This window comes from Scyliorhinus torazame, chromosome 4 (assembly GCF_047496885.1).
Source record: "Scyliorhinus torazame isolate Kashiwa2021f chromosome 4, sScyTor2.1, whole genome shotgun sequence".
In the NCBI taxonomy this organism is placed as follows: domain Eukaryota; kingdom Metazoa; phylum Chordata; class Chondrichthyes; order Carcharhiniformes; family Scyliorhinidae; genus Scyliorhinus; species Scyliorhinus torazame.
The window spans coordinates 38,456,709-38,479,101 of NC_092710.1; the positions used below are offsets into that span (position 1 = coordinate 38,456,709).

A 22,393-nucleotide genomic window follows, 5' to 3' on the forward strand; every position below is an offset into this window, starting at 1 on the left:
GAGCTGGAAACGTGGAAGTAGGCTGAGTAGACCCTCCTCTGCCAGTGCAAAGATGTTGGTGTAAATATGTTCCTTGTGTGTCTTGGCCTTCCGGTGCTGATTGTTGTTCCCGACCAAGTGCTGCAAAGTGGCACTTTCCAGACCCAAGGACAATGTACTTAGGGTCGTTCTAAAGCATGGCCGCAGAGTCACAATGGGAAGCCTGGCTGGCTCCGTCCTTGAACCCAAAATACACCTTGTGACGGGAATCGTGTACACTCTCTCTAACCATATGGCTCACATTGAATTGACGCATTTAATGTCATATGTATCACAATTGTATTGAAGCACCTTAAAGTGCAACACGATCTTTGTGGGCAAATTAGGTGTCATTGCATGACCTGTAATGAAAAGTTTGATATTTCTTATGTTCCATTTTGGTACAAGAACAACTCAGATTGCAACGTAATCTAGGTAGAAAACATGAATGTCATTGGACTTTGGGCAATGACATTTGAATGTGTTTTTCGAGTTTTGTGAATAAGCATATAATTTGTCATACTGGATCAATTAATAAAACAGTCCTTAAACCAGGCCATGTGCCTGTATTCCTCACGTTTGTCTTAGAAATTGGCAGGGAACAAACATTGTGCAGGAAGAGGATTCAGATTTCGATTGGTGGGAGCAGAAAGCGAAAAGGTTCTTGTTGATCATTGCCATGGGTCATTCCCCGGATGTGCCTTCATGCGCGTAAAATTATTTGGTTGGAGGAGGTGAAAGAAACATGGAGAGTCTGATAATGCTTCCTCCAGGGAATGTATTAAGCCGCTCACAAATACCATGGACAGAAAGGTTACGCACTCTTTAACGTATAATCCAATTGTTCCTGAGCCATCCGCAGTTGGGGGGTGATAAATTCTGAATCATAGAATCAGAACATTTACAGCGTAGTGGAATGTCATGCGGACCATCATGTCAGCACCGGCTCCAGAATGAGCCATTCAACCAGTCATGTCTCTCTACCTTCGCCCATAATTGTTTGATTAATTCATGCTTTCCCTTGGTCACTTCTCCAATAGTGATAGCAAGTATTCACTTCCATACCCCCCCCCCCGCCCCCCCACGTTACCCCTGCCTTATTCAGGACTCCTTCATTCAACACTGACCGGTTCCCCTTGAGGAATTACTAGTTTCCCCATCTAAATGGAGGGAAGTCTCAACGTGATTCAGTGCAGAGGGATCTGGGTGTCCTCGTGCACGATTCTCCGAACAGTATGTACAGCAAGTAATCATGAGGCAAATGGAATTATGGCCCTTTTAGCTAATGGGATGGAGTACAAAGTAGGGACGTGTTACTGGAAAATGTACAATGCGTCGATGAAACCGCATCTGGAGAAATGGGTAAAGTTTTGGCATCCCTTATTTGAGGAGGGATCTAGTTGCTTCAGTTGGGCAGGTGAGAGGAGACTCACTGGATTCTAGATGTAAGGAGTTTGTCATGTGAAGTAAGATTGAGCAGTTGAGGCCTATACTCTGTTGAGATTAGAGGAATGAGAGGAGGTCTAACGGAGATATATAAGATGATGAAATGAACTGATAAAGTCGAGGGGAGCGGATGCTTCCCCTTGTGGGATAATCCAGAATGAGGGGTCATAGTTTTAGGATAAGCGGTTCACTAACCCAGAGTGCAGTGCATGCCGGGACTTTGAGTAAATTCAAGGAGGATACAGGCGGGTTTTTATTTGGTAATGGGTTGCGGGGTTATGGAGAATGGGCAGGTGTTAAGTCAGAGTAGAGATCAGCCACCATGGTATCGAATGGCAGAGCGTGTTCGAAGATTTGAAAAGCCTCTTGTTGCAACGAGTTCTTGTGAAATTATGGTGTGGAGAATCCGGCGTTGGATTGGGGTGGGCACAGTAAGAAGTTTTACAAAACCATGTTATAGTCCAACAGGTTTGTTTCGAATCACTAGCTTTCGGAGCGCAGATCCTTCATCAGGTGAATGAAGAGGTGGATTCCATAAATAGATATATGGACAAATTCAATGATGCAAGATGATACTTTGAATGCGAGTCTTTGCAGGTAATTAAGTCTTTACAGGTCTAGACGGTGCGTCTGGGGAGAGGCATAATCACAGGTTAAAGAGGTGTGAATTGTCTGAAGCCAGTGCTGTTGGTAGGATTTCGGAAGCTCAGGCCAGATAGTAGGGGGTGAATGTAATGAGACATGACTCCAAGCTCCCCATTGGGGCCGTACTCTTGCGCACAGCAGAACTCGGCTATCAGTTTCTGCTTGGCGTTGTCACATATCCTAAAGGAAGTCATGGAGAGCGCTCACCCGAAGACCAGAGGCTGAATGTCCTTGACTGCTGAAATGTTCCACGGTTGGAAGGGAACATTCCTGCCTTGCAATTCTTGCTTAATGTCCGTTCGTCCGTTGTCGCAGCGTATGCTTGGTCTCGCCAATGTATCACGCCTCGGACATCATTTCCAGCACTGTATGATGCAGAGGACATTGGCCGAGTCATAAAAGTATGTACCGCATACCTTGATGGATGGTGTTCTCATGCGTAATGGAGGTACAAATTTCGATGATCTGGCAGGTATTACAGAGATTGCCATGGCAGGGTTCTGTGGCGTTGTGGTCGCTGTACTCCTGAAGGCTGGGGTGTTTGCGTCAAACAATGGTCTGTTTGAGGTTGTGCGGTTGTTTGAAGACAAGGGGTTCTGGGGATGGCCTTGGCAAAATGTTAATCTTCGGCGATGACGTGTTGAAGGCTTTGAAGAAGATGTCGTAGTTTTTCCGCTCCGGGGATGTACTGGACGTCGAAGGGTGATTTGTCGGTTGCGTCCCGTGTTTGTCTTCTGACGAGGTCGCTGCGGTTTTTTGCTGTGGCACGTTGGAACTGTGGATCGATGAGTTGAGAGCCACATCCCATTCTTACAAGGGCGGCTTTCGGTGTTTGTAGATGCCAGTTTTGTTCCTCCTCGCCTGAGCAGATCCTTTGTACACGGAGGGCTTGTCCATAGGGGAGAGCTTCTTTGATGTGGTTCGGGTGGAAGTTGTAGAAAGAGCATCGTGTGGTTACCCGTGGGCTTGCGGTAAAGCGACGTGCTGAGGCCACCGTCCTTGATGGAGGTTAGTGTGTCCAAGAAGGCAACCAATTCTGGAGAGTAGTCCATGGTTAGTCTGGTAGTGGCATGGAACGTATTGATGTCATTCTGAGGGCAACTAAAAACATATATGTGATCAATCGCCTTCCAACTGATGGTGTGTGTCTCTGCTTTGGAAAGGCGTTGCTGCTTTCCGAATACGGTTGCCCATTGTTAGGTTCGTGTGTCAATGGTTGGGGTTTACAGCACTGCTTCTTTTCACCGGTGCAAAGATGAGCATCAAAATACCAGAGGGCAGGTAATTGGCGAGTGGCAATGAGATAATTCTGAACTTATTTTCTTCCCTACATGGAAAGGGCTTGCTGAACGCCGGTTTGCTCAGCACGGGGAAGGTGGGAGCACAGTGGTATTGTCTCTTGCTCTACAACTAATCCAAAGACCCAGGTTCATACTGTGAGGATCCGACTTCCAATCGCAACACTGTAAATGGGATTTGAGTTCAGTTGACAAACCGGAATGTATTTATTAAAAAATCACTTCCTTTGAGGAAGGAACTCTGCCGTCCATACCTGACCTGGCCAACATGTCACTCCAAATCGACAGAGATGTGGTTGGCTCCTTAATCGCCTCAGAAATGGATAAGCATACCATTCAGTTCAAGGACAATCAGCGATGTGCAGTAAATGTTTAGCGAGCTATCGTCACCGATATCCCATTCTTGCAATCAAAATTGGTCAAATGGTCATAAAGATTTGGACTAGTTAGTAAAACTGTGGGGACTTTACAAGTCATATCTCGATAAGTGGACAGGTATTCGTGGATAATTTTACAGTGACTATAAATTGATAGGAATCCGGGGATATGGGCAAGACAGGAATCGCAGGACATCATGATGTTCCTTTGGAGAGCCGGGGACGAGTCCAAGCGGTTTATTTTAGCGCCCTCATTATAATTTGATTCTGTAAATAGTTGAAAAGTTCTCAGCGAAAGTAAAAAAGAGTTTCCCTTGTTACGGATCCCAACTGCACGCAGCCAAGAATATTAGGAAGCACGTAGACTCTGAATGGCTGATTCAAATAAAGGGGTAAGTCCATTAATGCAGCCGTCACTTCTCCTCTGGTTTCCTTAATTATATTAAAAGCGGCTGCCCACAGGACTCAATAAAGTATTGATAGGCTACAGATCTCACTACCTCTGCCAGTAGGAGGGTGTGTGCAACAAAATGTATATTTTACTGAGTGTGATAACTCTCTTTGACGGTCAGAGACAATAAAACAACATGTTGTTCAGATTGCTTTTCTATTCTTGTCTTTCATTCTAACACAGTACGAAGTCTTACAACACCAGGTTCAAGTCCGACATGTTTGTTTCGATGTCACTAGCTTTCGGGGACTGCTCCTTCCTCAGGTGAATGAAGAGGTATGTTCCAGAAACATATATATAGAAAGATTCAAAGATGCCAGACAATGCTTGGAATGCGACCATTAGCAGGTGATTAAATCTTTACAGATCCAGAGATGTGGTAACCCAAGGTTAAAGAGGTGTGAATTGTGTCAAGCCAGGACAGCTGGTAGGATTTCGCAGGCCAAATGGTGGGGATGAATGTAATGCGACATGAATCCCAGTTCTCGGTTGAGGCCGCACTCATGTGAGAACTTGGCTATAAGTTTCTGCTCGGCGATTCTGCGTTGTCGCGCGTCCTGAAGGCCGCCTTGGACTTCAGGACTCCTGGCTCTTTTAGCCAGGCAATTCTCGAAAAAGGCTTAAAATGAAAGAGTGTTTAATGAAATGAAAATGAAATGAAAATTGCTTATTGTCACGAGTGGGCTTCAATTAAGTTACTGTGAAAAGCCCCTCGTCGCCACATTCCGGCGCCTGTTCGGGGACGCCGGAACGGCGCGGAAGTTGTTAGGCAAAGGGGAGGTTTCGCTTTTGTAAAGAACAGTTTTGAAGCAAGCGTGCCTTGAGTCAGAATGTTGAGTCATTGAGAGTCAGGAAGTGACTGTCACAAACCCAACTGGCAATAACCAGTCTCCAGGAAAGGGACTCGGTGGGCGGAGTATCAGAGTGAAGCGCCGAAGAGCAGCACAGCTCTGAACTCGCCCTGAATCCAGAGACGGAGCTGCTGATATGCTGTCCGGATTCAGAGAGTGGCGCAGGGCAAAGGAAGCAGCGGTTTCTTCTGGAGGAGAGGCACAGCATAAGAAGAGGAAATACGGGCAACACGGATCGAGAGGAGCAACACCGAAGGGGGAATGAGGTCACTACATGCAACATTACTCACAGCCCGGGTAGCTCAGTCGGTAGAGCATCAGGCTTTTAATTTGAGGGTCCAGGGTTCAAGTCCCTGTTCGGGCGATCATTTTAAATCCCGAGGATCGACGCTGGCCTGAACTCATCGAGTTAATCCACTGGGAAAGAAGCCCATCGGCCCATTGTGCCTCTGCTGCCCCTCAAACCCCTGTCTGTTCCAATCCCAGTTTCCAGCCAAGGACCGTCGCCTTTGCATTCCACGGTGTTCAAGGTTTCATCTATTCTCCTTTGTGTGAATAATACCATCATTACAAGGAGAAATCTCTGCCCATCGCTTTCAGATTGATACCAGAAATATTTGCGTTATGCTGATTTGTTATCATTTTTTTTCTGATTATGAGCTTTTAGGCGAGTTGAATCTGAATTCTGACATAATTGCTAATTTGCAAGTGCAGTTGGGGAGGGTTTAAACTAATGTGGCAGGGTAATGGGAACCGATGTAGGAAGTCAGTGGGGACGGAAACAAAAGGCAGGAAGTGAGAGTGTGTAAAGCAAGACCCGAGAAAGCAGGGCAGAGAGCAGGGAAAGTCGACATTAAACTGCATTTATTTCAATGCAAGGGGCCTGACGGGCAAAGCGGATGAACTCAGGGCATGGATGGGCACATGGGACTGGGATATTATAGCTATGACTGAAACATGGCTAAGGGAGGTGCAGGACTGGCAGCTCAATGTTCTGGGGTTCAGACGCTATAGAAAGGATAGAACAGGAGGTAAGAGAGGAGGGGGAGTGGCGTTTTTGATTAGGGAGCACATCTCGGCAGTACTTAGAGGGGATAAATCCGAGGGTTCGCCAACTGAGTCTGTATGGGTGGAACTGAAAAATAAGAAGGGAGAGATCACCTTGACAGGACTGTACTACAGGCTCCCAAATAGTCAGCGGGAAATTGAGGAGCAAATATGTAAGGAGATTACAGATAGCTGCAAGAAAAATAGGGTGGTAATAGTAGGGGACTTAAACTCTCCCAACATTGACTGGGACCGCCATAGCATTAGGGGCTTGGATGGAGGGAAACTTGTTGAGTGTATTCAGGAGGAATTTCTCATTCAGTATATGGATGGACCGACTAGAGAGGGGGCAAAACTTGACCTCGTCTTGGGACATAAGGAAGGGCAAGTGACAGAAGTGTTAGTGAGGGATCACTTTGGGACAAGTGACCATAGCTCCATTAGTTTTAAGACAGCTATGGAGAATGATAGGTCTGGCCCAAGAGTTAAAATTCTTAATTGGGGCAAGGCCAATTTTGATGGTATCAGACAGGAACTTTCAGAGGTAGATTGGGAGAGACTTTTGGCAGGCAAAGGGACGGCTTGTAAATGGGAGGCTTTTAAAAATGTGTTAAACAGGGTTCAGGGTAAGCACATTCCCATTAGAGTGAAGGGCAAGGATGGTAGAAGTAGGGAACCCTGGATGACTCGAGATATTGAGACACTGGTCAAAAAAAGAAGGAGGCATATGACGTACATAAACAACTGGGATCAAGTGGATCCCTTGAAGAGTATAGAGATTGTCGAAATAGTGTTAAGAGGGAAATCAGGAGGGCAAAAAGGGGACATGAAATTACTTTGGCAAATAATGCAAAGGAGAATCCAAAGAGCTTCTACAGATACATAAAGGGAAAAAGAGTAACTAGGGACAGAGTAGGGCCGCGTAAGGATCAACAAGGGCATCTATGTGCAGAGCCTCAAGAGTTGGGTGAGATCCTGAATGAATATTTCTCATTGGTATTCACGGTGGAGAAAGGCATGGATGTTAGGAAACTAAGGGAAATAAATAGAGATGTCTTGAGAAGTGTGCATATTACAGAGGAGGAGGTGCTGGAAGTCTTACAGCGCATCAAGGTAGATAAATCCCCAGGACCTGATGAAATGTATCCCAGGATGTTGTGGGAGGCTAGGGAGGAAATTGCAGGTCCCCTATCAGAGATATTTGAATCATCGGCAGCCACAGGTGAGGTGCCTGACGATTGGAGAGTAGCGAATGTTGTGCCCTTGTTGAAGAAGGGCAGCAGTGAAAAGCCTGGGAACTACAGACCGGTGAGCCTAACGTCTGTAGTAGATAAGTTGCTCGAAGGTATTCTGAGATACAGGATCTACAAGCACAGGATCTACAAGAGAGGCAAGGACTGATTCGGGGCAGTCAGCATGGCTTTGTGCGTGGAAAATCATGTCTCACAAATTTGATTGAGTTTATTGAGGGGGTGACCAAGAAGGTAGATGAGGGCAGTGCAGTAGACGTTGTCTACATGGACTTTAGCAAAGCCTTTGACAAGGTACCGCATGGTAGGTTGTTGCAGAAGGTTAAAGCTCACGGGATCCAGGTTGATGTTGCCAATTGGATTCAAAATTGGCTGGACGACAGAAGACAGAGGGTGGTTGTAGAGGGTTGTTTTTCAAACTGGAGGCCTGTGACCAGTGGTGTGCCTCAGGGATCGGTGCTGGGTCCACTGTTATTTGTGATTTATATTAATGATTTGGATGAGAAGTTAGGAGGCATGGTTAGTAAGTTTGCAGATGATACCAAGATTGGTGGCACAGTGGATAGTGAAGAAGGTTATCTAGGATTGCAACGGGATCTTGATCAATTAGGCCAGTGGGCCGACGAATGGCAGATGGAGTTTAATTTTGATAAATGTGAGGTGATGCATTTTACAGATCAAATCAGGCCAGTACCTACTCAGTTAATGGTATGGCGTTGGGGAGAGTTACAGAACAAAGAGATCTAGGAGTACAGGGTCATAGCTCCTTGAAGGTGGAGTCGCAGGTGGACAGGGTGGTGAAGAAGGCATTCAGCATGCTTGGTTTCATTGGTCAGAACATTGAATACAGGAGTTGGGACGTCTTGTTGAAGTTGTACAAGACATTGGTACACCCCCACTTGGGATGTTGTGTGCAGTTCAATCGTTAGAGCGTGGTGCTGATAACGCCAAGGTCGCGGGTTTGATCCTCGTACGGGTCCACAAAACAACTCTGTCACGAAGTGATCTGCTTGCCTCATATGTTTGCAGCCAACCTGACGTGTGCTACTGTCGCGGCATTATTACTGACCTGAGGCAGCGTAGGCTCCCTTTTATCTGCTTGACTCCTCTTGGATAATATTTGCCATTTTTTCATTCTTTTACATTTCTGCGCCACAAACGTGTCGGTAACATGTTTCCAAAGTTTCCTAGTCTACAGCGGTGACAACTCACGTCATTATGAACAATGTCTTACCTCCAATTACTGCAATTTTCAGGCAAATCTGCTCCAGGCAACGTTGGAAATAGCCACGCAACATGTCAGACGAGCCCACCATTCAGGACTGGAGTGAATTTGGAAACGGCATGGTCACTCCAGCCAACAATACATGCATGGCCGGTTAGCTCAGATGGTTTGAGCGTGGTGTTAATAACGCCAAGGTCGCGTGTTCAATCCCCGTACTGGCCAACGAAATAACCATATCGTGAAATAATTTCCACTTTTCCGGCAAGCTGGAGCGGCATTTTGACTCCGCTGCGGCGGCGCAGAGTCCCCTTTAACTGCTTGGCGCCTCTTGGACAGTATCTGCCTCTTTTTCTGAAAAACGATCGTTCTTTTACATTTCTGAGTCACAAATGTGTCCAACGTCTCCTAATCAATAGCGAACTCCTGCAGATGACAATTCACGTCGCTCTGAACTGTGCTTTACGTCACCTTCATTGCAATATTTCAGGCTAATCTGCTCCAGGCAGCGTTGCAAACAGCCACGGTACGATGTCACATCAGCCTACCTTGAAATTGCGGCAATGAATAGATCAGCAGCGCTGTGCAGGAATTACTAACCCTCTTGCCAGTAATTTGGCTCAAATGCTGCCACCTTCAACAAACCGATTGCTTAACATGCAGTCGTTTGCTGGCTACGCCAAATACATTTGATGCTTCGAAATGTATTTTTCTAAAAGCTGCACTACCCATTTATAATGTGGTGCTAATTACACTGATGTGGAGATGCGGGCGTTGGACTGGGGCGAGCACAGTAAGAAGTCTTACAACACCAGGTTAAAGTCCAACAGGTTTGTTCCGATGTCACTAGCTTCCGGAGCGCTGCTCCTTCCTCAGGTAATTACACTGAAACACGTCTGGAACGATCAAAATACCTTAAGGCGAGAGGTATGCTTGTTTGCAAATCTATTGCGAGGCGACGCATGATCTCCCGGTTAATGTTCTTAGCTTGTAAATCCCCGAACCATTTACCCCAATTTAAAATTCAGCCGGCTCATCATCATTTCGTGCTGAAGCAGCAGCCGTCCATTCGGACTAATGTGAGCGCCTGTCCTGCAATTGCAAATAATTCGCATGATGTTGCGATGCTGGCGCTGGATACAGAAAGAAGTGTGACAGCAACAAGAAGTGTGACAGCAACAGGTTTATTTGAAATCACAAGCTTTGGCAGCGCCGTCCCTTCATCAGTTGAAGTGATGAAGGACAACTTTACCTGATGAAGGCACAGCGCTGCCAAAGTTTACGATTTCAAATCAACCTGTTGGACTTTAATATGGTGTTGTGAGACTTCTTACTGAATAATCCGCACGCACTTTATTGCGGCACGGTTACATTTCGACTGGATTTTGAATTCACAGGGTCAGCTGCTTTTACTCATTCAATGAAGAAAGCCGCCCAAAGGCTTTTGCGGACAAGTACTGGAAATGTGAGCCGTAGCACATCCCGTGCTAGAATAATAACAATCTTTACTGTCACACGTAGGAGTACATTATAACTGCCTATAAGTTACTGTGAAATTTCGATCATAAAGATGAATACATGAGAAATTTGATGAGGAGAAAGTTTGCAGATTGGGCGATGCTCCAGGCACAATGTGTTCAACAATGCCGAAGCCAGCGTAAGTGTTGGTGAGAAGTCTGTCAGTTGGAAACGTGCAGAAAGTTCAAGGGAAAGCAAATCCTTACGGCTTGCTGGCAACCTAAAGGGTGGAATTTACAAAAGGCAAATTCGCCCGATCCAGCTTGTTCGCGATCAGTCAGGAAAGAAGACTCAATTCTCCATTCACGACTTGACTAAATTTCGAATGGACGTGGTCACACGAGGTCATCATCTGTATATGGCCGGTTAGCTCAATGGTTGGAGCGTGGTTCCAATAAAGCCAAGGACGAGGGACCGATCCTCGTGCGGGTCAACAAAACAACTCCGTCACGAAATGATCTGCTTGCTTCATATGTTTGCAGGCAACCTGCCCAGTGCTACGGTCGCGGCATTATAACTGACCTGAGACAGCTCAGGGTCCCTTTTATCTGCTTGACTCCTCTTGGATAATATCTGCCACATTTTCATTCTTTTACATTTCTGCGCCACAAACGTGTCGGTAACATGTTTCCAAAGTTTCCTAGTCTACAGCGATGACAATTCACGTCGTTCTGAACAATGTCTTACCTCCAATTCCTGCAATTTTCAGGCAAATCTGCTCCAGGCAATGTTGGAAATAGCCACGCAACATGTCAGACCAGCCCACCATTCAGAACTGGAGTGAATTTTGAAATGACATGGTCACTCCAGGCAACAACACATACATGGCCGATTAGCTCAGATGGTTAGAGCGTGGCGCTAATAATACAAAAGTCGCGAGTTCGATCCCCGTACTGGCACACGAAGTAACCATATATTGAAATGATCTCCACATTTCCGACAAGATGGAGCGGCATTTTAACTCCGCTGCGGCGGCGCAGAGTCCCGTTCAACTGCTTGGCGCCTCTTGGACAGTATCTGCCCCTTTTTCTGAGAAACTGTCGTTCTTTTACATTTCTGTGTCAATAATGTGTCCAACGTCTCCTAATCAATAGCGAACTCCTGCAGATGACAATTCACGTCGCTGTGAACTGTGTTTTACGTCTCCTTCATTGCAATATTTCAGGCGAATGTGCTCCAGGCAGCGTTGCAAATAGCCACGGTACGATGTCACATCAGCCGACCTTGAAATTGCGGCATTGAATAGATCAGCAGCGCTGTGCAGGAATTACTAACCCTCTTGCCAGTAATTTGGCTCAAATGCTGCCACCTTCAACAAACCGATTGCTTAACATGCAGTCGTTTGCTGACTACGCCGAATACATTTGATGCTTCGAAATTTATTTTTCAAAAAGCTGCACTACCCATTTATAATGTGGTGCTAATTACACTGATGTGGAGATGCGGGCGTTGGACTGGGGTGAGCACAGTAAGAAGTCTTAAACACTAGGTTAAAGTCCAACAGGTTTGTTCCGATGTCACTAGCTTCCGTAGCGCTGCTCCTTCCTCAGGTAATTACACCGAAACACGTCTGGAACGATCAAAATACCTTAAGGCGAGAAGTATACTTGTTTGCTAGTCTATTGAGAGGCGACGCATGATCTCCCGGTTAATGTCCTCAGCTTGTAAATCCCCGAACCATTTACCCCAATTCAAAATTCAGCTGGCTCATCATCATTTCGTGCTGAAGCAGCAGCCGTCCATTCGGACTAATGTGAGCGCCTGTCCTGCAATTGCAAATAATCTGCATGATGTTGAGATGCTGGCGCTGGATACAGAAAGAAGTGTGACAGCAACAAGAAGTGTGGCAGCAACAGGTTTATTTGAAACCACAAGCTTTGGCAGCGCCGTCCCTTCATCCGTTGAAGTGATGAAGGACCACTTTACCTGATGAAGGGACAGCGCTGCCAACGTTTACGATTTCAAATCAACCTGTTGGACTTCAATATGGTGTTGTGAGACTTCTTACTGAATAATCCGCACGCACTTTATTGCGGCACGGTTACATTTCGACTGGATTTTGAATTCACAGGGTCAGCTGCTTTTACTCTTTCAATGAAGAAAGCCGTCCAAAGGCTTTTGCGGACAAGTACTGGAAATGTGAACCTTAGCCCATCCCGTGCTAGAATAATAATAATCTTTACTGTCACAAGTAGGCGTACATTAACACTTCCTATAAGTTACTGTGAAATTTCGATCTTAAAGATGAATACATGAGAAATTTGATGAGAAGAAAGTTTGCAGATTGGGCGATGCTCCAGGCACAATGTGTTCAACAATGCCGAAGCCAGCGTAAGTGTTGGTGAGAAGTTTGTCAGTTGGAAACATGCAGAAAGTTCTAGCAGAAAGCAAATCCTTACGGCTTGCTGGCAACATAAAGGGTGGAATTTACAAAAGGCAAATTCGCCCAATCCAGCTTGTTCGCGATCAGTCAGGAAAGAATACTCAATTCTCCATTCAAGACTGGACTAAATTTGGAATCGACATGGTCACACGAGCTGATCATCCGTACATGGCCGTTAGCTCAATGGTTGGAGCGTGGTTCCAATCAAGCAAAGGTTGCGGGGACGATCATCGTACGGGCCAACAAAACAACTCAGTCACGAAATGATCTGCTTGCCTCATATGATTGCAGGCAACCTGCCCAGTGCTACTGTCGCGGCATTATTAATGACCTGAGGCAGCGCGGGATCCCTTTTATCTGCTTGACTCCTCTTGGATAATATCTGACACTTTTTCATTCTTTTACATTTCTGCGCCACAAACGTGTCGGTAACATGTTTCCAAGGTTTCCTAGTCTACGGCGATGACAATTCACGTCATTCTGAACAATGTCTTACCTCCAATTCCTGCAATTTTCAAGCAAATCTGCTCCAGGCAGCTTTGGAAATAGCCACGGAACATGTCAGACCAGCCCACCATTCAGGACTGGAGTGAATTTGGAAACGGCATGGTCACTCCAGCCAAAAATGCATACATGGGCGGTTAGCTCAGATGGTTAGACCGTCTTGCTAATAACGCCAAGGTCGCGGGTTCGATCCCCGTACTGGCCAACGAAGTAACCACATCGTGAAATAATCTCCACTTTTCCGGCAAGCTGGAGCGGCATTTTGACTCCGCTGCAGCGTCTCAGAGTCCCCTTTAACTGCTTGGCGCCTCTTGGACAGTATATGCCGCTTTTTCTGAGAAACTGTCGTTCTTTTACATTTCTGTGTCAATAATGTGTCCAACATCTCCTAATCAATAGCGAACTCCTGCAGATGACAATTCACGTCGCTATGAACTGTGTTTTACGTCTCCTTCATTGCAATATTTCAGGCGAGTCTGCTCCAGGCAGCGTTGCAAATAGCCACCGTACGATGTCACATCAGCCTACCTTGAAATTGCGGCATTGAATAGATCAGCAGCGCTGTGCAGGAATTATTAACCCTTTTGCCAGTAATTTGGATCAAATGCTGCCACCTTCAACAAACCGATTGCTTAACATGCAGTCGTTTGCTGGCTATGCCAAATACATTTGATGCTTCGAAATGTCTTTTTCAAAAAGCTGCACTACCCATTTGTAATGTGGTGCTAATTCCACTGATGTGGAGATGCGGGCGTTGGACTGGGGTGAGCACAGTAAGAAGTCTTACAACACCAGGTTAAAGTCCAACAGGTTTGTTCCGATGTCACTAGCTTCCGGAGCGCTGCTCCTTCCTCAGATAATTACACTGAAACACGTCTGGAACGATCAAAATACCTTAAGGCGAGAAGCATACTTGTTTGCAAATCTATTGCGAGGCGACGCATGATCTCCCGATTAATGTCCTTAGTTGTAAATCCCCGAACCATTTACCCCAATTTAAAATTCAGCTGGCTCATCATCATTTCGTGCTGAAGCAGCAGCCGTCAATTCGGACTAATGTGAGCGCCTGTCCTGCAATTGCAAATAATTTGCATGATGTTGAGATGCTGGCGCTGGATACAGAAAGAAGTGTGACAGCAGCAGGTTTTTTTGAAATAACAAGCTTTGGCAGCGCCGTCCCTTCATTAGTTGAAGTGATGAAGGACCACTTTACCTGATGAAGGCACAGCGCTGCCAAAGTTTACGATTTCAAATCAACCTGTTGGACTTTAATATGGTGCTGTGAGACTTCTTACTGAATAATCCGCACGCACTTTATTGCGGCACGGTTACATTTCGACTGAATTTTGAATTCACAGGGTCAGCTGCTTTGACTCTTTCAATGAAGAAAGCCGTCCAAAGGCTTTTGCGGACAAGTACTGGAAATGTGAGCCGTAGCACATCACGTGCTAGAATAATAACAATATTTACTGTCACAAGTAAGCGTACATTAACACTGCCAATAGGTTACTGTGAAATTTCGATCATAAAGATGAATACATGAGAAATTTGATGAGGAGGAAGTTTGCAGATTGGGCGATGCTCCAGGCACAATGTGTTCAACAATGCCGAAGCCAGTGTAAGTGTTGGTGAGAAGTTTGTCAGTTGGAAACGTGCAGAAAGTTCAAGGGGAAAGCAAATCCTTACGGCTTGCTGGCAACCTAAAGGGTGGAATTTACAAAAGGCAAATTCGCCCAATCCAGCTTGTTCGCGATCAGTCAGGAAAGAATACTCAATTCTCCATTCACGACTGGACTAAATTTGGAATCGACATGGTCTCACGAGGTGATCATCCGTACATGGCCGTTAGCTCAATGGTTGGAGCGTGGTTCCAACACAGCCAAGATTGCGGGGTCAATCCTCGTACGGGTCAACAAAACAACTCAGTCACGAAATGATCTGCTTGCCTCATATTTTTGCAGGCAACCTGCCCAGTGCTACTGTCGCGGCATTTTTACTGACCTGAGGCAGCGCGGGATCCCTTTTATCTGCTTGACTCCTCTTGGATAATATCTGACACTTTTTCATTCTTTTACATTTCTGCGCCACAAACGTATCGGTAACATGTTTCCAAGGTTTCCTAGTCTACAGCGATGACAATTCACGTCATTCTGAACAATGTCTTACCTCCAATTCCTGCAATTTTCAAGCAAATCTGCTCCAGGCAACGTTCGAAAGAGCCACCCAACATGTCAGACGAGCCCACCATTCAGGACTGGAGTGAATTTGGAAACGGCATGGTCACTCCAGCCATAAATGCATACATGGCCGGTTAGCTCAGATGGTTAGAGCGTGGTGCTAATAACGCCAAGGTCTCGGGTTCGATCCCCGTACTGGCCAACGAAGTAACCACATCGTGAAATAATCTCCACATTTCCGGCTAGCTAGAGCGGCATTTTGACTCCACTGCGGAGGCGCAGAGTCCCCTTTAACTGCTTGGCGCCTCTTGGACAGTATCTGCCACTTTTTCTGAGAAACTGTCCTTCTTTTACATTTATGTGTCACAAATGTGTCCAACGTCTCCTAATCAATAGCGAACTCCTGCAGATGACAATTCACGTCGCTGTGAACTGTGTTTTACGTCTCCTTCATTGCAATATTTCAGGCGAATCTGCTCCAGGCAGCATTGCAAATAGCCACGGTACCATGTCATATCAGTCTACCTTTCAATGAAGAAAGCCGCCCAAAGGCTTTTGCGGACAAGTACTGGAAATGTGAGCCGTAGCACATCCCGTGCTAGAATAATAATAATCTTTACTGTCACAAGTAGGGGGGTTTAAACTAATGCAGCAGGGGCATGGGAACCTGGATTGTAGTTTTAGGGTAAGGGAGAATGAGAGTATAGAGGTCAGGAGCACAGATTTGACGTCGCAGGAGGGGGCCAGCGTTCAGGTAGGTGGTTTGAAGTGTGTCTACTTCAATGCCAGGAGTATACGAAACAAGGTAGGGGAACTGGCAGCGTGGGTTGGTACCTGGGACTTCGATATTGTGGCCATTTCGGAGACATGGATAGAGCAGGGACAGGAATGGATGTTGCAGGTTCCGGGGTTTAGGTGTTTTAGTAAGCTCAGAGAAGGAGGCAAAAGAGGGGGAGGTGTGGCGCTGCTAGTCAAGAGCAGTATTACGGTGGCAGAGAGGATGCTAGATGGGGACTCTTCCGAGGTAGTATTGGCTGAAGTTAGAAACAGGAAAGGAGAGGTCACCCTGTTGGGAGTTTTTTATAGGCCTCCTAATAGTTCTTGGGATGTAGAGGAAAGGATGGCGAAGATGATTCTGGATATGAGCGAAAGTAACAGGGTAGTTATTATGGGAGACTTTAACTTTCCAAATATTGACTGGAAAATATATAGTTCGAGTACAATAGATGGGTCGTTTTTTGTACAGTGTGTGCAGGAGGGTTTCCTGAAACAATATGTTGACAGGCCAACAAGAGGCGAGGCCACGTTGGATTTGGTTTTGGGTAATGAACCAGGCCAGGTGTTGGATTTGGAGGTAGGAGAGCACTTTGGGGACAGTGACCACAATTCGGTGACGTTTACGTTAATGATGGAAAGGGATAAGTATACACCGCAGGGCAAGAGTTATAGCTGGGGGAAGGGCAATTATGATGCCATTAGACGTGACTTGGGGGGGGGGATAAGGTGGAGAAGTAGGCTGCAAGTGTTGGGCACACTGGATAAGTGGGGCTTGTTCAAGGATCAGCTACTGCGTGTTCTTGATAAGTATGTACCGGTCAGACAGGGAGGAAGGCGTCGAGCGAGGGAACCGTGGTTTACCAAGGAAGTGGAATCTCTTGTTAAGAGGAAGAAGAAGGCCTATGTGAAGATGAAGTGTGAAGTTTCGGTTGGGGCGATGGATAGTTACAAGGTAGCGAGGAAGGATCTAAAGAGAGAGCTAAGACGAGCAAGGAGGGGACATGAGAAGTATTTGGCAGGAAGGATCAAGGAAAACCCAAAAGCTTTCTATAGGTATGTCAGGAATAAGCGAATGACTAGGGAAAGAGTAGGACCAGTCAAGGACAGGGATGGGAAATTGTGTGTGGAGTCTGAAGAGATAGGCGAGATACTAAATGAATATTTTTCGTCAGTATTCACTCAGGAAAAAGATAATGTTGTGGAGGAGAATGCTGAGCCCCAGGCTAATAGAATAGATGGCATTGAGGTACGTAGGGAAGAGGTGTTGGCAATTCTGGACAGGCTGAAAATAGATAAGTCCCCGGGACCTGATGGGATTTATCCTAGGATTCTATGGGAGGCCAGGGAAGAGATTGCTGGACCTTTGGCTTTGATTTTTATGTCATCATTGGCTACAGGAATAGTGCCAGAGGACTGGAGGACAGCAAATGTGGTCCCTTTGTTCAAAAAGGGGAGCAGAGACAACCCCGGCAAATATAGACCGGTGAGCCTCACGTCTGTAGTGGGTAAAGTCTTGGAGGGGATTATAAGAGACAAGATTTATAATCATCTAGATAGGAATAATATGATCAGGGATAGTCAGCATGGCTTTGTGAAGGGTAGGTCATGCCTCACAAACCTTATTGAGTTCTTTGAGAAGGTGACTGAACAGGTAGACGAGGGTAGAGCAGTTGATGTGGTGTATATGGATTTCAGCAAAGCGTTTGATAAGGTTCCCCACGGTAGGCTATTGCAAAAAATACGGAGGCTGGGGATTGAGGGTGATTTAGAGATGTGGATCAGAAATTGGCTAGCTGAAAGAAGACAGAGGGTGGTGGTTGATGGGAAATGTTCAGAATGGAGTACAGTCACAAGTGGAGTACCACAAGGATCTGTTCTGGGGCCGTTGCTGTTTGTCATTTTTATCAATGACCTAGAGGAAGGCGCAGAAGGGTGGGTGAGTAAATTTGCAGACGATACTAAAGTCGGTGGTGTTGTCGATAGTGTGGAAGGATGTAGCAGGTTACAGAGGGATATAGATAAGCTGCAGAGCTGGGCTGAGAGGTGGCAAATGGAGTTTAATGTAGAGAAGTGTGAGGTGATTCACTTTGGAAGGAATAACAGGAATGCGGAATATTTGGCTAATGGTAAAGTTCTTGAAAGTGTGGATGAGCAGAGGGATCTAGGTGTCCATGTACATAGATCCCTGAACGTTGCCACCCAAGTTGATAGGGTTGTGAAGAAGGCCTATGGAGTGTTGGCCTTTATTGGTAGAGGGATTGAGTTCCGGAGTCGGGAGGTCATGTTGCAGCTGTACAGAACTCTGGTACGGCCGCATTTGGAGTATTGCGTACAGTTCTGGTCACCGCATTATAGGAAGGACGTGGAGGCTTTGGAGCGGGTGCAGAGGAGATTTACCAGGATGTTGCCTGGCATGGAGGGAAAATCTTATGAGGAAAGGCTGACGGACTTGAGGTCGTTTTCGTTGGAGAGAAGAAGGTTAAGAGGAGACTTAATAGAGGCATACAAAATGATCAGGGGGTTGGATAGGGTGGACAGTGAGAGCCTTCTCCCGCGGATGGATATGGCTGGCACGAGGGGACATAACTTTAAACTGAGGGGTAATCGATATAGGACAGAGGTCAGAGGTAGGTTCTTTACGCAAAGAGTAGTGAGGCCGTGGAATGCCCTACCTGCTACAGTAGTGAACTCGCCAACATTGAGGGCATTTAAAAGTTTATTGGATAAACATATGGATGATAATGGCATAGTGTAGGTTAGATGGCTTTTGTTTCGGTGCAACATCGTAGGCCGAAGGGCCTGTACTGCGCTGTATTGTTCTATGTTCTATGTTCTAAGTAGGCGTACATTAACAGTGCCAATAAGTTACTGTGAAATTTCGATCATAAAGATGAATACATGAGAAATTTGATGAGGAGAATGTTTGCAGATTGGGAGATGCTCCAGGCACAATGTGTTCAACAATGCGGAAGCCAGCGTTAGTGTTGGTGAGAAAGTTCTAGGGGAAAGCAAATCCTTACGGCTTGCTGGCAACCTAAACGGTGGAATTAACAAAAGGCAAATTTGCGCGATCCAGCTTGTTCGCGATCAGTCAGGAAAGAATACTCAATTCTCCATTCACGACTGGACTAAATTTGGAATCGACATGGTCACACGAGGTGCACGTATGGAAATGGCCGGTTAGCTCAATGATTACAGCGTGGTGCTAAAAACGCCGAGGTCGCGGGTTCGATCCTCGTACGTGACAACAAAACAACTCCGTCATGAAATGATCTACTTGCCTCATATGTTTGCAGGCAACCAGCCCAGTGTTACAGGAGTGAATTTGTTTTAGAGCAGAGGCACAGCATAAGCAGAGAAAAGAGGAGCAACAGCGGAGCGAGAGGAGCAACAGCGAAGTGTGAATGCGGTCACTACAAATGGGATCACTCCCAGCCCGTATAGCTCAGTCGGTAGAGCATCAGACTTTTAATCTGAGGGTCCAGGGTTCAAGTCCCTGTTCGGGCGATCATTTTAAATCCCAATGATCGATGCTGACGTGAACCCATCGAGTGAATCCACTGGGAAAGAAGCCCATCGGCCCATTGTGCCTCTGCTACCCCTCAAACCCCTGACTGTTTCATTCCCAGTTTCCAGCCAAGGACCGTCGCCTTTGCATTCCACGGGGTTCAAGATTTTATCTTCTCTTTTGTGTGAATAATACCATCATTACAAGGAGAAATCTCTGCCCATCGCTTTCAGATTGATACCTGAAATATTTGCGTTATGCTGATTTATTTTCTTTTTTTTTGTGCTGATTTTGAGCTTTTTGGCGCGTTTAATCTGAATACCGACATGATCAGAAATTGAATTTGACCCAGTCCCAATAAAGGATGCTCTTTGCATCTGTCCGTTGCTGCTGTTCAGTTAAACCTCATCGTTAAGTTCCAATAAATTCCATCACATTTACATTAAAATACATTTCACTTTGTTTTCTGAATTCAAAGCCATTCTGCACTCTGTCCCCTGGGTTTCTGTGGCCATTAGCACCCGGTTTCCCCGGGTTTCTGTGGCTATGGCTCATCTTTCTTTCTCACTCCACAGTATCAATATTTCCCACTTTCTCTGTCTTTTAGCTTTGACAAAGAGTCAACGGATTCGAAACGTTAGCTCTTTACTCTCCCGACAGATGCTGCCAGACTTGTTGAGATTTTCCAGCATTTCCTCTTTCGTGGTTGTGTTTCTGTTCACATGGAAATTCAATTGGTCACAACTTGTCCAAAAACAGCAATGGTTCCAATGGGGCTCGAACCGAAGACCTGCTACGTGTAAAGCAGATGTGATAAGCACTACACCATGGAACCAGCTGGCGCCAGCTGCATTCCTTATATGACTGGAGTTTGTGATTGTTCCATCGCTCCGGAACATTTGTAAAGCGTCGATTTGTTGGGAATGGATCAGCTGTCAACACCTGACTTGCTGTATAACATGTTTGCGTGTCCCACAAAGTCGCGTTCAGCTGATTGTGCCCAATTTTTTCTCTTTGAGTCAGGCAATTCTCGAAAAAGACTCAAAATGAAAGAGCGTTTCATGAAATGAAAATGAAATGAAAATCGCTGATTGTCACGAGTAGGCTTCAATTATGTTACTGTGAAAAGCCCCTAGTCACCACATTCCGGCGCATGTTCGAGGAGGCCGGTATGGCGCGGAAGTTGTTAGGCAAAGGGGTGGTTTCGCTTTTGTAAAGAACAGTTTTGAATCAAGCGTGCTGGATGCAGCGAACCTTGAGTCAGAATGTTGAGTCGTTCAGAATCAGGAAGTGACTGTCCCAAACCCAACTGGGAATAACCAGTCTCCAGGAAAGGGACTCGGTGGGCGGAGTATTGGAGTGAAGCGTCGAAGAGCAGCACAGCTCTGAACGCCCTGAATCCAGAGGCGGAGCTGCTGATATGCTGTCCGGATTCAGAGAGTGGCGCAATGCAAAGGAAGCAGCTGTTTGTTCTGGAGGAGACGCACAGCATAAGCAGAGGAAAGAGGGGCAACAGCGGGGCGAGATGAGCAACAGCGAAGTGGGAATGCGGTCACTACAAGCGGGATTACTCACAGCCCGGATTGCTCAGTCGGTACAACATCAGACTTTTAATCTGAGGGTCCAGGGTCCCTGTTCCAGCGATCATTTTAAATCCCAATGATCGATGCTGACGTGAACTCATCGGGTGAATCAACTGAGAAAGAAGCCCATCGGCCCATTGTGCCTCTGCTACCCCTCAAACCCCTGTCTTTTCCAATCCCAGTTTCCAGCCAAGGACCGTCGCCTTTGCATTCCACGGGGTTGAAAGTTTCATCTATTCTCCTTTGTGTGAATAATACCATAATTACAAGGAGAAATCTCTGCTTATCGCTTTCAGATTGATCCCAGAAATATTTGCATTGTGCTGCTTTATTATCATTTTTCTGCTGATTTTGAGCTTATAGGCGAGTTGAATCTGAATTCCGACATGATCAGGAATTGAATTTCATCCAGTCCCAATAAAGGATGCTATTTGGATCTATCCGTTGCTGCTGTTCAGTTAAACCTGTGTTATGTTCCAATAAATTCCATCACATTTATATTTAAATACATTTCACTTTGTTTTCTTAATTCAAAGCCATTCTGCACTCTGTCCCCTGGGTTTCTGTGGCCTTTGGCAACCGGTTTCCCTGGGTTTCTGTGGCTATGGCTCATCTTTCTTTCTCACTCCACAGTATAAATATTTCTCACTTTCTCTGTCTGTTAGCTTTGTCAAAGAGTCATCGGACTCGAAACGTTAGCTCTTTGCTCTCCCTACAGATGCAGCCAGACTTGCTGAGATTTTCCAGCATTTTCTCTTTCGTGGTTATATTTCTGTTCACATGGAAATTCAATTGGTCACAACTTGTCCAAAAGCAGCAATGGTTCCACTGGGGCTCGAAACCAGGACCTGCTACGTGTAAAGTAGACGTGATAACCACTACACCATGGAACCAGCAGGCGGCAGCTCCACTCCTTATATGACTGGAGTTTGTGATTGTTCCATCACTCCGCAACCTTTGTAAAGCGTCTATTTGATGGGAATGGATCAGCTGTCAACACCTGACTTGCTGTATAACATGTTTGCCAGTCCCACAAAGTCGCGTTCAGCTGATTGTGCACAATTTTTTCTCTTTGAGTCAGGCAATTCTCGAAAAAGACTCAAAATGAAAGAGCGTTTAATGAAATGAAAATGAAATGGAAATCGCTTATTGTCATGAGTCGGCTTCAATTAAGTTCCTGTGAAAAGCCCCTATTCGACACATGTCGGCGCCTGTTCGGGGCGGCCGGTACGGCGAGGAAGTCGTTAGGCAAAGGGGAGGTTTCGCTTTTGTAAAGAACAGTTTTGAAGTAAGCGTGCTGGACGCAGCGAATCTTCAGTCAGAATGTTGAGTCGTTCA

General features: G+C 46.0%; 5 non-coding genes across 5 annotated transcripts; 4 read left to right on the plus strand and 1 right to left on the minus strand.

The window, feature by feature from the left end:
* The first annotated feature begins 5,377 nt into the window (after window positions 1-5,377).
* On the plus strand, window positions 5,378-5,450 carry trnak-uuu (transfer RNA lysine (anticodon UUU)). The gene has a single exon. It is a non-coding gene; the product is annotated as a tRNA-Lys (tRNA).
* Window positions 5,451-8,756: 3,306 nt separating this feature from the next.
* On the plus strand, window positions 8,757-8,830 carry trnai-aau (transfer RNA isoleucine (anticodon AAU)). Its single transcript has one exon. It is a non-coding gene; the product is annotated as a tRNA-Ile (tRNA).
* A 6,485-nt stretch (window positions 8,831-15,315) lies between these two features.
* Window positions 15,316-15,389, plus strand: trnai-aau (transfer RNA isoleucine (anticodon AAU)). The gene has a single exon. It is a non-coding gene; the product is annotated as a tRNA-Ile (tRNA).
* Window positions 15,390-19,398: 4,009 nt separating this feature from the next.
* Window positions 19,399-19,471, plus strand: trnak-uuu (transfer RNA lysine (anticodon UUU)). Its single transcript has one exon. It is a non-coding gene; the product is annotated as a tRNA-Lys (tRNA).
* A 2,404-nt stretch (window positions 19,472-21,875) lies between these two features.
* Window positions 21,876-21,948, minus strand: trnav-uac (transfer RNA valine (anticodon UAC)). The gene has a single exon. It is a non-coding gene; the product is annotated as a tRNA-Val (tRNA).
* Between the last annotated feature and the right edge of the window lie 445 nt (window positions 21,949-22,393).